A 19,023-nucleotide genomic window follows, 5' to 3' on the forward strand; every position below is an offset into this window, starting at 1 on the left:
TCACAGGATCCATTAAATCAAGTGTTTCATTGGAGTTGTCTATCAATGTTTGTAAGTAACGCACACTTTCATTTAGTTCTGCAATTTCTTTCTTTTGTTCCTAAATATGTTTGTCCTTTTCTCTGTTTTTAACCAGGTTTTTTACCAGGTTTTCCGAAGGAAAAAACTGGTTATTAGATTGGCGAATGCGGGCGGGCTGGCTGGCTGGCTGGCTGGCTGGCGGGCTGGCGGGCGGGCGGAACAAGCTTGTCCGGGCCATAACTATGTCGTTCATTGTCATATTTTAAAATCATTTGGCACATTTGTTCACCATCATTGGACGGTGTGTCGCGCGAAATAATTACGTCGATATCTCCAAGGTCAAGGTCACACTTTGAGTTCAAAGGTCAAAATTGGCAATAAATGAGCTTGTCTGGGCCATAACTATGTCATTCATTGTGAGATTTTACAATTATTTGGCACATTTGTTCACCATCATGGGACGGTGTGTCACACGAAAGAATCACGTCAATATCTCCAATTTCAAGGTCACCACAACTTAAAATAGATTTATTTTGAAACAAACTTACAAAGGGGGTTAATTTTGTTTGTTCATTTCAAAAGTTCAGTTTGAGTTGTCTCCCTTAATCAGATTTTTTTTCACAATGAAAATCTGGTTTTGTGACAATTTTGTCCCTTGTCTTCTTTTAAACTTGCAATATATTGTACTGTATCAGAGCAACTCTTCTGAATGTCTTGATTTTGTCTATATAATGTCCTGTTCTTTGCTCTGATTGTTGTTTACTCGAGATTTTTAACAATAAGTTTCCTCTTAAGTCTTCTTATGTTACCCTCTTGCCTTTCTTAAAATGCGACCTGTCTTTCTATTCAATGCTATTGCATTCAAACTTGGTACACTCACTATCATGAGGGAACTGGGCAGGCAAAGTTAGATAACTCTGGCTTGCATTTTGACAGAATTATGTGCCCTTTTTATACTTAGAAAATTGAAAATTTTGGTTAAGTTTTGTGTTTAGGTCCATTTTATTCCTTAAGTATCAAAGCTATTGCTTTCATACTTGCAACACTTACTAACTATCATAAGGGGACTGTGCAGGCAAAGTTATGTAACTCTGACTGGCATTTTGACAGAATAATGTGCCCTTTTTATACTTAGAAAATTGAAAATTTGGTTAAGTTTTGTGTTTAGGTCCACTTTTTTCCTAAAGTATCAAAGCTATTGCTTTTATACTTGCAACACTTACTATAGTAAGGGGACTGTGCAGGCAAAGTTATGTAACTCTGACTGGCATTTTGAAGGAATTATGGGCCCTTTATACTTGAAAATTTGGTTAAGTTTTGTGTTATGGTCCACTTTACCCCTAAAGTATCATAGATATTGCTTTCATACTTGGAACACTTGCAAACTATCATAAAGGCACAGTAAAGGACATGTTGCATAACTCTGGTTGTTATTTTTACGGAATTATGGCCCTTTTTGACTTTGTAACTTTGAATATATGGTTACATTTTGTGTTTAGATCCACTTTACTTCTAAAGTATCAAGGCTATTGCTTTTAAACTTCAAATACTTTAATGCTATCATGAGGGTACTGTACCTGACAAGTTGAATTTTACCTTGACCTTTGAATGACCTTTACTCTCAAGGTCAAATGATTAAATTTTGCTAAAATTGCCATAACTTCTTTATTTATGATTAGATTCGATTGATACTTTGACAAAACAACTCTTACCTGACATACCACAATTGACTCCACCCAAACCATCCCTTACGCCCCCCGAATTCCCCCATCCCCCCCTATCCCCCCTCAACCCTCCCCTATTATTATTTTTTTAAAATTAAAGATCTAATAAATGACCACCACACCCTCACACTATACCCCCCCCCCACCCCCCACCCCCCCCACCCCCCACCCCCCCAAAAAATAATTTTTATGCCCCCGGTAGGGTGGCATAAAGCAGTTGAACTGTCCGTCAGTATGTCAGTCAGTCTGTCTGTCCGGCTGAAAAAAACTTTAACATTGGCCATAACTTTTTCACTTTTGAAGATAGCAACTTGATATTTAGCATGCATGTGGTTCTCATGGAGCTGCACATTTTGAGTGGTCAAAGATCAAGGTCATCCTTCAAGGTCAAATGTCAAATTTATGGTGTCTGTTTGTCCAAAAACTTTAACATTGGCCATAACTTTTTCAATATTGAAGATAGCAACTTGATAATTGGCATGCATGTGTATCTCATGGAGCTGAACATTTCAAGTGGTGAAAGGTGAAGGTGAAGGATCATCTTTCAAGGTCAAATGTAAAATATATGGCGTCTTTCCATCCGAAAACTTTAACATTGGCCATAACTTTTTTAATATTGAAGATAGCAACTTGATATTTGGCATGCATGTGTATCTCATGAAACTGCACATTTTGAGTGGTGGAAGTTCAAGGTCAAGGTCATCCTTTAAGGTAAAAAAATAATTTCAAAGCGGCGTTCTCATGAAGCTGCACATTTTGAGTGGTGGAAGTTCAAGGTCATCCTTCAAGGTCAAGGTTATCCTTCAAGGTCAAAGGTAAAAAAACAAATAAAAAATTTCAAAGCGGCGTTATCATGAAGCTGCACATTTTGAGTGGTGGAAGTTCAAGGTCAAGGTCATTCTTCAAGGTCAAGGTCATCCTTCAAGGTCAAAGGTCAAACAAAATAAATTCAAAGCGGCATTATCATAAAGCTGCACATTTTGAGTGGTGGAAGTTCAAGGTCAAGGTCATCCTTAAGGTCAAGGTCATCCTTCAAGGTCAAAAGTAAAAAATAAATAAAATTCAAAGCGGCATTATCATGAAGCTGCACATTTTGAGTGGTGGAAGTTCAAGGTCTAGGTCATCCTTGAAGGTAATTTTTTTATATAAAATTTCAAAGCGGCGTTCTCATGAAGCTGCACATTTTAGTGGTGGAAGTTCAAGGTCAAGGTCATCCTTCAAGGTCAAGGTCATCCTTCAAGGTCAAGGTCATCCTTCAAGGTGAAAGGTCAAAAAAATAAATCAAAGCGGTGTTCTCATTAAGCTGCACATTTAGAGTGCTGGAAGTTCAAGGTCAAGGTCATTCTTCAAGGTCATCCTTCAAGGTCAAAGGTAAAAAAATAAATAATTTAAAGCGGCGTTATCCTCAAGCTGCACATTTTGAGTGGTGGAAGTTCAAGGTCAAGGTCATCCTTTAAGGTCAAGGTCATCCTTCAAGGTCAAAGGTAAATTTTTTTTTATTTTTTTTTTTAAAGTGGCGCAATAGGGGGCATTGTGTTTCTGACAAACACATCTCTTGTTTTTTTTTTCAAACATGGTTAAAAAACACAAATATTTATTTTTATTATTTTATTTTTAAAATACCGTTCAACCATCCCACCCAAGAATCCCCCCCCCCCCAAATTTTTTTATATTTTTGTTTACGCATTTTTTTGCATTTAGATAATGTAATAATCTAGAAATGGCGCGGCAGAGACCGACGCGTATCCCCACGCCGCATGTTTGACACATGGGCGCCCCAGGGTTGGTAATGGGGCCATGCATAGTTGAGATTGACCGTATTGTCATAAGAGATAAATTTGAAGTAATTCAATGTAGAAATGAAGAAGTTAATGTAAAATAACCTAAAAAATGAGTGAAAATCTATACCCTAATTTCTGTTCCTCATCCTGCTCTCCTAACAAATCTTATAATGAATCAACTTCACTGTAGTCAATTATATGCATGTCATCCTAATTGGAATGACTTATGAGATGACTGAACATGCTCTCTTATAGCCAATCTTCTTGCTTCTGTTTTGGAAAAGTTATGTTTTGAAGTTAAATGGTTGACTAAATAGTAGCGTCTCAGAAATGTCTATCGCAATCTTATACACAACAATGAATATGTTGAATTTCATGTATGTCTTTGATGTGCCTGTTCAAAGTCCATCTTGCTTTAAATTGTTTCTCACATTTTTTCCACTTGAACATTTTGACAGATTTTCAGTAATGAGTCTAAAATTGTAATTGCACAAATTGAAAGTTTCAGCCCTTTTATAGATTCTTGAGGCTATATTCCATGAGTTTCTCATGCTTTTTATGCTTGACTGCATTCTATCTCTTCTCTCATATACAGGTGTCCCTTTGCGCCAATATTTTATAATCCCTTGTATAAACATTAGATTGAGCTAAACCATTTCACAGATTAGTTAACACAAACAATTGAATACTAAATACATCTCTGCGCCACTACTGTGTAACTCTATGCGCCACTTTGATTTTTTTTATATCATTTGGCAGGTTATTTACTTACCTCCCTTTAAAGCTTATTACTTCCCTTGGAGTTGTTTTTTTGACCTGTTGACCTTGAAGGTTGACCTTGACCTTAACCTTTAACCACTCAAAATGTGCAGCTCCATAAGATACACATGCATGCCAAATATCAAGTTGCTATCATCAATATTGCAAAAGTTATGGCCAATGCACCATACCGGCGGCATAAAAATAAGTGAAAATCTCTGACCCGGCCCCACCCCAACCCCCATAACTTTTGACCCAGGGGTCAGATCAAAATTCCGTCCACTGTCACCGTCGCACATATGCTAATAGCTACCATGTATGTAAGTTTCAAGGTTCTAGTGCTAATAGTGTAGGAGGAGCAGGTGGCCAGGGCAGACGGACGGACGGACGGACAGACGGACGCACATCAATACAATATCCCCACTTTTCCCCCGAAAAACGTGGGGATAATGACCACACCCCCACACTATATACCCCTCTCCACTCCACCCCTCCCTCCTTTGTGATTGAAATTGAGATAGGTCCCTACACCTTTAATAAGAAAAATAGATGAGCGGTCTGCAAGGCGGTGCTCTTGTTTAATAATCTGTTTGACCTTACTATCGACACTATGTTCCCTTCTTTTAAGTTTTCTTTTAAGTAATTTATTTTCCAGTCTAAATTCTTTTACCTTTTGTCTTCTTTCTTTGAGTTTTCTTTCAAGTGACTCTTCCTTTCTTTCTTCAATTCTATATTGTGGGCTTTTCAGTTCTGGTTTGATTCCTGGTGTTTCATTTTGAAATATTCCTGGTGTTTCAGCTGGAATTTAAAATGTTTTCTTACAGAATTCCTGACGAGCACTTTCCCTTTTGTTCTTTATGGAATTTATAATTCTGTAGATCTTGGCTGCACATGGTTTGATAGCAGTATCTGTTTTGTTTGTGAAGTCCGCCAGAATATTTATGATTTCATTAATGCTAAGCCCTGTACGCTGACAATAATGAATATTTCAAAAACACTTCCATTTGAAATTATATCCTCTTTGATACTTCCCCTACATTTACCGGTAAGTAAATTTGAAAGGCCTATGCCTTGCTCTAAACAATAATTGTTGCAATTCATCTTTTAAATTATATTCCAATTACTTTGGTGTGCAGTCAAAACATGAAACTATGGTCTGTGTTGACTTAGTGTTATTAATATAACACATACGTGTTATTAATATAACACATACACAAGCCTGAATAGACAAGATTGTTTGTGTTTAGTGATATTTGCCCAGAATGCTGAGTTTGATGACATCGGTTTCTAAGAACTATTTTTCTATACCTGTATGATCCTTTGAGGATACTTTGGCTTTCAGCCTCTGGCTCTTCTAGCTCTGGATCTAGCTCTGGATCTGTTGTATAACTCTGGCGCCTTCTCTTTTAAGAATATGATTCTACCTGTTCTAATGCCTAAAGATACAATATGTAAGTCTTAAAACATTTAGTTTTTGTTATAGTGTGGGAAAGTTGTCAGTTGGTTGTAAATATGTTGTGTAATACTGGTGAGGAAATCCAAGGACACAAGGACATTAGCACCGAGCATTAGACCCATTTATGATACCCCAATTAAATCAGATTGTAATTCATTTTCCAATGAACGCAGTACTCTGTCACACAGAGCACTCGTTTGCAATTGGCTAAATGTAAGTACGGGACGGAGCTTAGTATATGTTACATAACTATTGCACTTAAAAACGATTGGTCAAAGCTAACTTGACTGCATGGAATTCTCGTGCATAGGTATCACAATGCTTACCTAGTGTATAATCCGAGTCATATCTGCTGACAAATTCGCTTTTTCATAGTGAATGGCCATTTGACTCGATGTAGTAGTCCAATTATGAATAAATTTGTCAGCAGAAAAGACTCAGAGTACCTAGTCTTGTGCGCTGGGGCGTGCTTCGCCTAATTATTCATTGGGATAATTGATAAGTAAAGGAACAACACGATGCTCATTACATTGACAGGATGATGTATTTATATCTATAATTTACTCAAATTAAAATGTAAATATATATAAAGGAGTTAGATGCATGGAAGTTGTGTCATGTGGGTTATGAATTACCTTTTCGGGCTCCTACCACTTTGGTCTGACCCAAACTGTAATTCATAGCCCACAGGACGCAATTGATGTGCAGTAAAATTCTTAAATACGACCCACATAACATGACACTCGTGCCTATAATATGGAATTGAACGCTTGATACAAATATTATTTGTACACAATACTCACCAAATGACAGGTTAAGTAAGCTGGAGTACAAATTGTACCCATGTCTTGTAATTTTGTTGTGTGAGGCAAATTCTGCAAAATTAAACTTCTATCTCGAAACATGTTTCGTCGTCCGTAAATGAGATCTGTGCTCGCGCATGCGCAATAAGTGTGCTTACGCAATATGGCGGACGCTGTTCGCAGCTAAATTTTATCAGTCGTTTTTCACAAAATAAATACGTTTAAAGCGTGTGACGCTTAGTGTTTTGTGTAGAAATCGGATACTTTTATGGTCATTTGTAAGTATTTATTATTATTCATCAATACCTGTGTTTATTTTGGCCGTAAATCGATATTTTTTCTGAACGCACTTGGTGTGTTCGTGTCAACTGCTTCGTTGAAGCATGGCTGAGAATTTGGATAAATCGAAGGCCGAAAGCAAAGAAAAAGACAAAGCTAAGGAAGCTAAAGAACCAAAAAAGAACGTTCCTTCGAGACAGGAAAAAGATGACTCGAAAATTCTCGAATTATTAATGGAAATTAAACAAACAATTGATAAATCGGAGCAAACCCTGTCCGATGTTTGCAAACGGGTCGTGGACCTAGAAAATAGTGAAAATTGTTACGATTTGCAGGGTTATGATGAAGAATATGTGGATCACGAACCGGATCCATGTTCAAGAAAGAGATCCCATGACGAATCTTGCTAAGATTCGAACAATAATGAGACTGTCGCTGACAGCAGGTTCTCTTCGTTGGCAAAGAGGTTCAAGGGACAAGAAGTTACAGATAAAGACATAGACTCTGTATTGGCCAGTTATGTTACTGATTTATTTAGGAAAGGGATGGAAGAAGACCAGTATGCATTACTTCTTAAAGATGAAAAGTTGGCGAGGCCAGCTAATTGTGATGGACTATCAGTTGTCAAATGCAATCAGCTTGTTTGGGATTTGCTATCGCCATATGCTCGCACAATAGACAAAAAGTTGCAGCACATAGAAACTTCTGTGGTGAATGCAGCAGTTGTTTTGACTAAGATGGTTGATCAAGTCGCGAAACTTGAAAAGAAATTGGGTGAGAAGGGCGAAGACATTTTGTTCATAGTGGACAATGTGAATGACTCGTTGGCTTTTCTTGGACATGCCAATAGACAAATTAATTTAACAAGAAAGGTCTTGTTAAAACCTGAACTTAGGTACGATGATTCTTGCATCTTAGTTTCAGGTCAAAACAAGTGTCAAATAGAGCAAGCCCTTTCACAGGATCTTAATGAAGTGAGCCAATGGTTAATTGACAACAAGATATCTATTGTTAATTGACAACAAGTTATCTCTTCACCTTGGTAAAACTGAATCAATTCCCTTTGGTACCAAACATAAGCTAATGTCAAATCCCAGGTTAAATATAATATGTAATGACACAGTTATAGAACCTACAACTGCAGTCAAGTACCTTGGGGCCAGTATTGACCAGAATTTATCATTTGTCAATATGGCTTAGTCTGTTGTAAAGAAATCTAACTCTAGGTTACAATTTTTATATCGTAAAAGCAAGTATTTAACCCAGCATACCAAAAAAACTTCTTGTAATGTCCTTAATCCAGTGTCATTTTGACTATGCTTGTTCTATATGGTACAATGGTCTTACACAGTTTTGGGAAAATCAACTTCAGGTAACCCAAAATAAATTGATCCGTTTTGTGCTCAATCTTGATTCTAGAACTCCTATTAGCCTGAAACATTATATTTCTTTGCAATGGTTGCCATTTGACTAACGTGTCGAGCAAATAATGCTCTCCCATGTTTTTAAGATCAAAAATGGTCTATCTCCTGACTACTTGTCAGACCAGTTTATTCCCCAGAATTCTGTCTATTCCCATAATACCAGATTAAGTAATAAAGGTGCTTTCTCTGTACCAAAGGTTAAAGGATATGGGAAGAAGTCCTTCAGTTACGTGGGTTGCACATTGTGGAATAAACTACCATCTTTTATAACCCAGATGACATTATTGTCCAGTTTTTAATCTGCAATCAAACAACATCTTTTAAACAGAGTCTTTTAATCTATTTTAAGTTGCTATGCTGTTAAATGTTTACATTTTCCTTTCCCAATGTCATATCAGTTCGGATTAATAATACATTCATACTTAATGTGACTTTTTAATTTTTGTTTGTTGTAGTAACTTTTAATTTTTTAATCCATCCAAATTTATCTGTGATATGACGATCATAATTGATAGATTTGTGTCCATTGATCTGAATCTCAGTATTATATTTCATGTATTTATTATGATTAACATAGTATTTAGTATTAATTTATTACTAGTGCCTCTCTATGTCGTGCCACCAACAATCAATGACCACAATGGAAATAAGGGATATTGCTCTTTTTTGTGTAATCCTTGGCGTTAGAGTGCATGCCATAGTGCATTCTATGTATGTACTTATCAATTATGATTGTTTTTACTTCATATTGTTTTATGTACATGTTGTTTCAATGCATTGTGTGTATGTATGCTATCTCCGAAATAAATCTATCTATCAGTTGCCTTACACAAATTAACTGATTGGAGATGATGTCTCCAAGGCTGCCAAATAAATAGATGATGCAGCCAAAATTGGAAACAAGATGCAACAGTATGGACCTTATAGAGGTCATGGTGGTAACTTCAGAGGAAGCCGAGCTGGTTTCCGGGGTCGTCTTAGAATCCGTGCACGAGGTGTCGGTCGAGGTCGAGGTTACTAACCAGGATCAGCTGGTCATGCTGGAGTTGATCCAAAAAACTATGCGAGGAGGGGAGGCCTGATAAACCCCTCCAGGAACTAGGAAAAACTCAGGTATGTGGGTTTTCTGCTGATAGATTGAGATTTTTTGTTGTAGAATTGCAAAAATTAACATCTGATCCTTCAATTTTGCAGATGGTAGAAGGTTTAAAAATAGAGTTTATTGACAACTCACCACCAAGACAGCCAAACATGATCAGCCATTTTTTCAATACTAAGGAAACACATTATAGATTTAATTGTCGAGGAGCTGTTGTCTCAAAATGTAATTAGCAAAGCCAAGTTTGATGAAGATCAATTCATATCACCAATTTTTCTTAGAGAAAAGAAAATGGAGAATTTAGATTGATAATAAATTTAAAAGATCTAAACAAACATATGCCATATAGGCACTTTAAAATGGATACCTTTGAGATAGCATTGACAATGATCACAAAAGATATGTATATGACCAGCATTGATCTTCGTCATGCTTACTATTCAATGCCAGTTACTAAGGAGTACAGGAAATATCTAAGATTTGTTTGGAGGGGCCAAATATTTGAATTTGCATGTTGCCCAAATGGCTTATCATGTTTGCCATTGAAATTTACAAATCTTCTAAAACCAGTATATGCAAAACTAAGAACTGAAGGTGAAATATGCACTGATTTCATAGATAATAGTCTGATTGGTGCAAACTCAAAGCTAGAATGCTCAAAATCTTAAAAAAAGCAAGTGCTTTATTCGAAAATTTAGTTTCCTGATAAATTATGAGAAATCGGAGCTTATTCAAAATCGCCAACTGTGCTATCTTGGCAACATAATAAACTCTGAGAAAATGATAGTAGTTTTGCCAGATGACAAAAAACTTAGAATAGATAAAGAATGTAAAAATCTATCCTGTAAAAATATTGCAACAATCAGGTTGCTCATGTCATTGGACTAATTGTTTCCAGTTTTTCATCTGAAGAGTATGGGAAACTCCATTAAAGGGTTCTTGAGAGAACAAAATTTGTAGCTCTGAATAAACCCCATGGGAATTATGATGGTCAAATGTTCATTTCGGATAGCATGAAATCTGAATTACAATGGTGGTGTGAAAATGTTCACTCGCATGTTAGACATATATATAAAGGAAATCCTGAAATTTTCATTACAACTGATGCCAGTATGTAATGCTGGGGGGGGGGGGGGGGGGCTGTCTGTGAAAATTTGAAAATTGGTGGTCGTTGGACCGATCAAGAAAAACAAAAACACTAATGGACTAGAGCTTCTAGCCATATTGTTTTCATTGAAATCATTCATTGCCGATCTGCAAAAGAAACATGTACATTTTTTAACAGACAGCACTACTGCAGTGTGCTACATCACCAACATGGGGGGGGGGGGGTTGGGGGGGGGCCCAATCATTGGTTTGTGACAAAGTAAGGAAATTTGGTCTCTTTGCACTGCACATAATATCTGGATTTCATGTACACACATTGCAGGGAAAGAAAATGAGGCTGATAAGCCATCAAGAGTGTTCAATGGACGTACAGAATGGTAATTGTGTAATGATGTATTCAAAATTATGTGTGATAAGTTTGAAACCCCAGATATTGATCTATTGGCATCCCGACTTAATACGAAGCTTAAATTGTACTGTGCATGGAAGCCAGATCCTGGGGCTAAATTGATGCTTTCAACTTAACTGGGCAGATTTTGATTATTGCTATATTTTCCCACCTCTCAGTTTGTTGGCCAGGTGCGTTCGAAAGATAAAACAAGACCAAGCAAAAGCCTAAGTTATAGCTCCTTTGTGGCCGACACAGACATGGTTTCCACTATTAATGAAACTTCTGGTGCAGAACCCGTTGATTCTACCGAGAGGAAAGAAGCTTTACCTTCCAAATCAAGAGATACCACATCCTCTCGAGGAAAAACTAGTTTTAATAGCATGCAAAGTGTCAGGAATTCTTACAGAAAACAGGGTTTTCTAGAACAGCTACCAGAATTATTATGTCCTCTTGGCGCAATTCAACAACATGTCAATATCAATGCTATATTTCGAAATGGATTCAATATTGTGATAGAAAACACATTTCTCAAGTTTCAATTTCTATATCAAATGTAAGTTGAATTTTTAACTGAACAATATAACACAGGGCTATGTTATAGTGCCTTGAATACTGCACGTGGTGCTCTTTCATCAATGGGAATTCGATTGGATACTTTTCCTGCTGGTTCTCACCCTACTGTTGTCAGATTTATGAAGGGTGTGTATAATCTTAGAACTCCTACACCGAAACTTACTGAAACGTGGGATGTAAACTTGGTACTGAATTATTTGCGGAAACTTTCGCCTGTGAGGACTTTAACGCTTAAGGATTTAACATTGAAATTAACCATGCTATTGGGACTTACGAACGCAGCTAGGGCACAAACTTTACATGTTTTGAGTTATAAACTATTAAAAAAGTTCAGTTCAGGTTACATAATTCAGTTTAATAGTTTATTAAAACAGAGTCGGCCAGGCTTTGATTGTTCTTCTTTAGTTTTAAAAGCTTATCCTCCAGATAGGAGATTGTGTGTTATAACTGTGTTGAAGGAATATTTAGTTAGAACTAAACCATGTAGAAATAATACTGATGAAAGTCTACTTATAAGTTATATCAAACCATTCCGACCGGTTACCAGAGATACAATAAGCCGGTGGATTCGTGTTGTGATAGCAAGATCAGGTATCGACACCAATAAATTTACTGCTCACAGTGTTAGAGCAGCAGCTTCATCTAAGACCAAAACTATGGGGGTAACAATAACTGACATTCTGAAGACAGCGGGCTGGTCTCAGGAAAGTACATTCACAAAATATTACAACAAAGCTACCCATGGACAGAACACCTTTGCTGAAACAGTGTTAAGGATGTGACAACAAATCTAACCTAAAGGTATTTGCATTGTGCTGTATCATGTAATATTTCTCAATTGTTTGGCTTCAAAATCTCATTTAGGAAGACGAAACATGTTTCGATATAGAATTAAAAAATTAAACGAGACTAGCCTTGGTTAAGTCGCTGTTTGATTTAAATTCTATGAGAAATTAAAGTTGAGGAGGCATTAAATGCCGCCCTCCCTCCCAACTAAAGTTACAATATAATATCTTTAATGAATAGTAATAATGTTTATAAAAATTAATTTATGTTACATTTATGTAGCATCCAAACACATTTTGTATCTTTAAAGACTGATTGCGCATTCGCGAGCATATATCTAATTTAATGCCTCCTCAACTTTTATTTCTCATAGAATTTAAATCAAACAGCGACTTTACCAAGGTAAGTCTTGTTTATTTTTTTAAATTTTACTACAACTTTTCCATTTTATACGGACCAAAATAGTTAGAAAAACCATTAACCTGAGGTCTTAAAACTCAGAGTGGTCTGGGTCTGTGACTATTGTGGTCGATAAATACAACACTGCATGCGTTTTCAAGATTGATAAAATATTAAAAATTATATTCAAAATGCTTGATGAAAAAGAAAAATATGCTGCGTGATTCTAATAATAATTTATGAAACGACAGCTTATAAAGCAGGAGTGTGCAGACTAATTCTGTATTACAGTGTTTTGTAATGAAAAGCCTTTCGTCAGTATATTAATCTGGTGTGACACAGGGAAATGAAGTTTGAAACATTTTCACGTACCCTGAGGCGTCTCGGTCTGCTATAGCGTCTGATGAAACCACACAAGATTAATATCTAAATAGTTATTATTTTACCAATTCTTATTTTGTATGTTGGAATGTAATACGTCTATGAAACCGGGCTTAATGCACGTGCTTTAAGTGTCGTCCAAGATTAGCCGGTGCAGTCCGCACAGGCTAATCAGGGACAACACTTTCAACCGACACTGGATTTTCGTTTGGAGCGGCCTTTTAACACTAATTGTATTTGAGGAATCTGGCTTGAAAGGGTTGAAAATTGTACTCTTAGAAATAGTGCTTTCATTATTCGAAATAGCAACAGGCTTTTAAGAAGTCAATTATCATGCAGCAACTCGGTGAAATCGAATACCGGGTAATGCGATCAATCTAGTTACGGTTTGGGTCTGTTTGGTGCTCTATAGAGTTTATTACGCTTAATTCATTTAACAAATATGAACACGTGATTTAAACAGGAAGTTACTAGGTATGCTGTGTAAGTACTTTTCTTAAGTTTAATATGAACCTTCCGCAATAGTCTTAACTACATTTTAATGATTTTAATGTATGAAACCATTAGTAACGAAATTGTGAGAAAACAATGATATGCGTACTTACATTTAGTGTTTTTTTTTAAGTCAATACTTGTATTCGTGATTTAACTTTGTTATGGACACTTTGTATCTGGAAACAGGGTTTATTTCAATATTATGTACAGGCTCGAGAGCTGGGTCAATTCAAGAAGCGTAACAGGCAGCGAAATACTCTCTGACAATGTCATTACCCGCGAGGTTATGTGAATAAGGACAACCAAAAAATTAATAAATGTACACTCTTATTTGAGTCTTAAATCTGACGCAGTAAACGAATTTGTATCAGTCGTTGAATATTTGGTAATGCTAAATTATTTTCGGTCCATTATCGACAATCTGACATTAGGATTGTGCCCCCCCCCCCCCCAACAACAATCGCATTGTGAATAATATATTCATGTTTGCATAAGTCTTTTCGTTCCCTCTATTTAAAAACCCTTTTCCGTACCTATGCGGACCGCAATATCTTCCGAATATGATACTCTAAATGAGGGACAAACTGTCTCGGTGTACAAACAACAGACGAACAAGATTCATTTGATTATCAACAAAACTTTATTATATTTCGTACTTAATATTTGTTGGTAGTACAATACTAGTACAATTATCTTACAATAAACTGTTTGAGTATTAAGTTAATGAATACAGTAATAAGACTATCAACTTATCAGTTAAGTTAATGTTTAAATTTAAGAATCCGTCGTCTATCTACAAATGTCCCCGATTTATATTAATGTTCAGTTATTTACGTTTCCATCCTCCAGTCCGCGTTCTTCTTGTCGTTGAAATGTTATTGTTAAATGGGTTCCAAGTGATAGTAGATGCGTTATGAATTTATATGTTGTTTGCCGAAAGTCCTTATATTAAAAGCTAGCGTTCCTGCTGTGTCGTCACATTTATACTATCCCGCGCTGTGATACTTGAGCCGGTACTCGGGTTGCTCGCAGCCAATCAGAACGCTTCCTTTGTATGACGTAAGCGGCGAACCTCTTCGTTTCGGAAAAATTCCGAAAAGTCCATCCGCCCGAAAGAATTAAACCTGTTTCGGATATCCTTTAAGAACTTAAAGCGCTCAGTCCCTAAAATATTCAGCTCCCTTTTTATACAATAACAATAGTGCAGTGTAACCACAACAGTAAGGTTCAATATTTGAGCATATGTACATAAATAACAACTTTAAATATTTTTAAGGTGCAATGGTCGCCGAAAGCAAAACTTATTCGTAATCATGAAGGATTTACACATTACAAATGCAATTCCTAATGGCAATAAGTAAGTTTTCAATCCTTATAAATCTTTCTGAGTTGTATTAAAAACAACGGTAGTGGATCCAGTGTGGCTGGAATGTTATACAGGTAAATTTTGCATAATTTCGCGACCTGCCAGCCTTTATATCACACTTCCCCCTTCCTTAATAAAATAATCATCCAGGGTTATACTGCAAACTAAAAACAAATGTATTTATCTATTAACAACAACAATCATTAAACTTTAAGTATGTTATAATAACAACCATAAACATGTACTGTCGTGGTACTTTCACAAAATACTATGAAATCTTTTAAGCAACACCACATGAACAAGAACATTGATTAAATATTTGAACAATTGTACAGGTTATAATAACAACCATAAACATGTATAGTCATAGTATTGTCGCAAATGCTATAAAATCTTAAAGCTACACCTCATGAACAAATCATCAGTAAACCAATTGAAGAAATTTACATTTTATAATAGCAATCGTGAACATAAATTATCAAGGTATTTTCAGAAGTCCCATGAAATTTTCAAAACAACACACTACATGAACAGGAATATTGATTAAACAATGGAACAATTTTGCAATAAACATCACATTGAACAACATATTTTCTCTACGTCAGTCTAGTCGACCTTCTAAAGCCAAAAGTAACATTCATATTTATATATTAATACCAACTTGCTCTAGTTCCATCGTAATCTCGTCAGTGCCCGTCAACCGTTCAGTGCCCTCAATAGCCTTCACTATTTCTTACGAAGTTTTGCTATCCTTAATTTCCCCCTTTGCAACCGATTTATGTAGGCCAGATTGTACTGTCTTATTTTTCCTTCAACTTTTGCGTTCTCGTCTTCCTCGTCTTGTGGTCTACCCTCACCATCCAACATTAGAAACATGTATTTGTCAACCAATAGCTGCCTTCTTATAGATGTAAGTGCTTGTATTTTCCCCTTGTTTTCTAGAAACATAGCCGCATACTCCCGGGCCAGTAGCCTTTGGCCAGCAGTGAGTGTCCGCCAATTCACTGGTGGCCAACACATCTCCTGGTCCCCATTGTAAAACTTTATTTCACTAACCCGCGACAAATCCCTTCTTTCGGGGGGACACACGGGCATCGATCCCCTTTCCAGGATCCCTGAATGCTCTGTTTTGCAAACCGGGCGAATCATATGTCTCTGAAGATGACGACGATGAACTGCTGCTACTCTCTCACGTTTCTTGGGGTGCAACATGTGATGTTTCCTCCTCCCCTAATACTATATTGTCCTCGTATGAAGCCCAGGAATCTATCACACATTCAACGCTGAGGCGAAGTATCCTTCTCTGAGTTGCTTCTCCCTCTCTAACATCCTCCATCCGTCTAATGCTTACATCCTCTTCCATGTTATGTTCCCTCAGTTGAACATCTCTTTCTCTATCTCCATTCTCTTCATCTCTCCCTCTCAGCCCAATGTCCTCCTGTCTCTCTTGCCTCTTCGCTAAGGTACTTCCTGCATCCTTCTGTTTACTGCCGACTCCCTCGCCACTGCCCTCCATGTTGTTTTTCTTCCTGTGCACATCTCTTTCTCTATCTTCATCTCCTCTATCACTTTCTCTCAGCTCATTGTCCTCCTCCTCTCTCTCTCTTCTCTTCGTTACGATTCTCTCTGGCCCTTCTTTCCGCCCGCTTCTAACATCCACCACATGCTCCTCTTCCGTGAGCTTTCTTTTTTAAAAACTTCTTTCATCATCTTCATTGCGTCTTCAAACCTCGCAAGTCTCGCTATTCAGTTTCGTCCACTCTTTAGAATTTCCTCTCGCTAAAGCCACCCTGGTGTCCAGCCTTCATTCCATTTGTCGATTTTGTCCTTGCTGTCTGGAAAGCCCTCTGCCCAGTTCCGGACCGCATTTTCGGACATCGTATGCCGCATTTGAGTCGTATGGGGTCACCGAGTCAACGATTCTGGCATAATCTTGAGGAAACATGGCAAAGTAGAATCCATTAGACCGACTGAATCGGTCCTTGCTGAGAACGTTCTCCGGATGGGCCTTCTTAACGTGAACCTCCAAATCACTGGCTCGTGTGAATGACCTCGTCCTTCCGCTGCACCACAGACATATTACTGTAAGTCTACGACGTTCCGCAGACGACAAATGTTTTATTAAGGCACTCCTCGATTGGAACATTGCCTCACAAAGCCAACAGTTGTCACTGAAATATACAAATATGTTCAACAATAAAATGTATTATAATGTATCTCATGATTCATCCACCGAGACAGGCCACCCCCAAGGTCAAATCATGTTCACAAAGTCGACAATAACTCTTCTTAAGACGAACTCTTGTGACTTCAAGTGTTTATTCGTATGATATATAACATTTTTGTATATATCGAAGATCGTGATGATACCTAATAACATCATATTGTCGATCAGAAGGGGTAAACAGTTGGTAAATCGAAGCTCCATCAGTTGTTATAAATATTCGGAAGAGCAGATCATTACGTATTTCCAAAGGTCCCACTGTCTCCATAACGTCTTAAACTCAGATGAATGTGAAGAAATATCTGTCCAATTTGGTTTGGATCGTCCTTCTTGTAGTGCAATTTAAACAGTTCCGATGTCTACATCATTCAATTGACTAGTCGATAATTCAACTGCACTCCATCCGTTCAATAGAAATTGATTATTTGTTTACTTATTAACACCATCATTTGCCTGTTCCTTATGATAACCATTACTTGCTGTTCTATTGCTGCGTCATGTGTGTCAATCTTGTTGGTTTCAAATGTCTCTTGCAGACTTTGTTCATGCTTACATGCTTTACATGGCCTTCTTAAAAATGCATCTGCGTCAGAATGGCTCTTTCCACTTCGATGGATCACTGTCATGTGATATGTGTTCAATTCCTGCAACCAGCGTGCAACTTGACCTGATGGTACTTTCTGTGACCTCATCCAACTAACAGCTGCATTATCCGTCCTCAAAAGTATTTCTTGTCCGTAAAGGTAACTGTGAAAGTGTTTCAATGCTGTAACAACTGCCAAGAATTCTTTTATTGTGATAAAATACGCACGTTCATGTTCATTCATCGATTTATTCATGTAAGCAATCACTCGTTCTTTGTTGTCCTGTATCTGTGAAAGAACCGCCCCCACAGCGACGTCAGAAGCGTCAGTGCCTAAAATAAATTTAGATCCAAGCTTTGGGTATGCAAGTACAGGTGTTGAAGTTAGAGCCGTCTTTAACATGTCAAATGACTTTTGACAATCTTCTGTCCAGTGAAACTTGGTTGACTTTTCACACAGCTTGTGTAATGACCTTGCAATATCCGAAAACTTGCGAACAAATCTCCTGTAATACGAGGCCAATCCGAGAAAGCTACGCACCTCCTTGTAATTCTTGGGTGTCGGCCATTCTTTTAGACTTTGTATTTTCTCAGGATCAGTTGTGACACCGTCTTCTCTAACCACACGACCTAGAAAATTTGCCGATTGATGGAAGAAAATACATTTTGAAGGTTTTAGTTATAAATTCGCATCTCTCAGCCGAATAAAAACATTTTCTAACCGCTCAAGGCACTGATCCACACTCTCACCTGGCGTGATGATGTCATCCATGTATATTAACGATTCCACCCACTGGATTCCTCGTAGCACATCTTCCATGAGCCTTTTAAATATTGAAGGGGCATTCACGAGTATGAAAGGCATGACCCGGAAGTGATACAATTCTAGACTTGTAGTATCTTCAATGCAATTGAGTAATTAAATAGTAATTAAATTGAATGCGTTTTAAATCCCGTTTATTATTGTTTAATTTGAGTTACAATGCTATGACGTTAAATTTTATTTACAATTAAATGTATTATGAATATTGCTGGGCCAAGTGTGAGGTTGAGCGCTCTATAACCAGGTTTAAACCCCCAATGCTTTGCATTGACCGTTCCAAGGCGGTGACCCCAGCTTTATTCATATTTTGTGTTTATGTTGGTTTGTATTGTGCTGTATTGTGCTGTTGTGTACTGTTTGGGCAATCGGTCAGTTGCCTTAAATAAAGAACCAACTAATTGTTTTTAATGAAAATTCAATACTGCTCCAGCAGCTGGAGTTTCACTTCTTTATAATGTAGAAAATGCTGTTTTAAGTTGATCTTTTTCCTCCATTTCAATTTGCCAAAACCCTGAGTAAAGATTCGAGCACATAAACCATCGACAGCCA

The sequence above is a fragment of the Dreissena polymorpha genome, chromosome 4, assembly GCF_020536995.1.
Source record: "Dreissena polymorpha isolate Duluth1 chromosome 4, UMN_Dpol_1.0, whole genome shotgun sequence".
NCBI lineage: Eukaryota > Metazoa > Mollusca > Bivalvia > Myida > Dreissenidae > Dreissena > Dreissena polymorpha.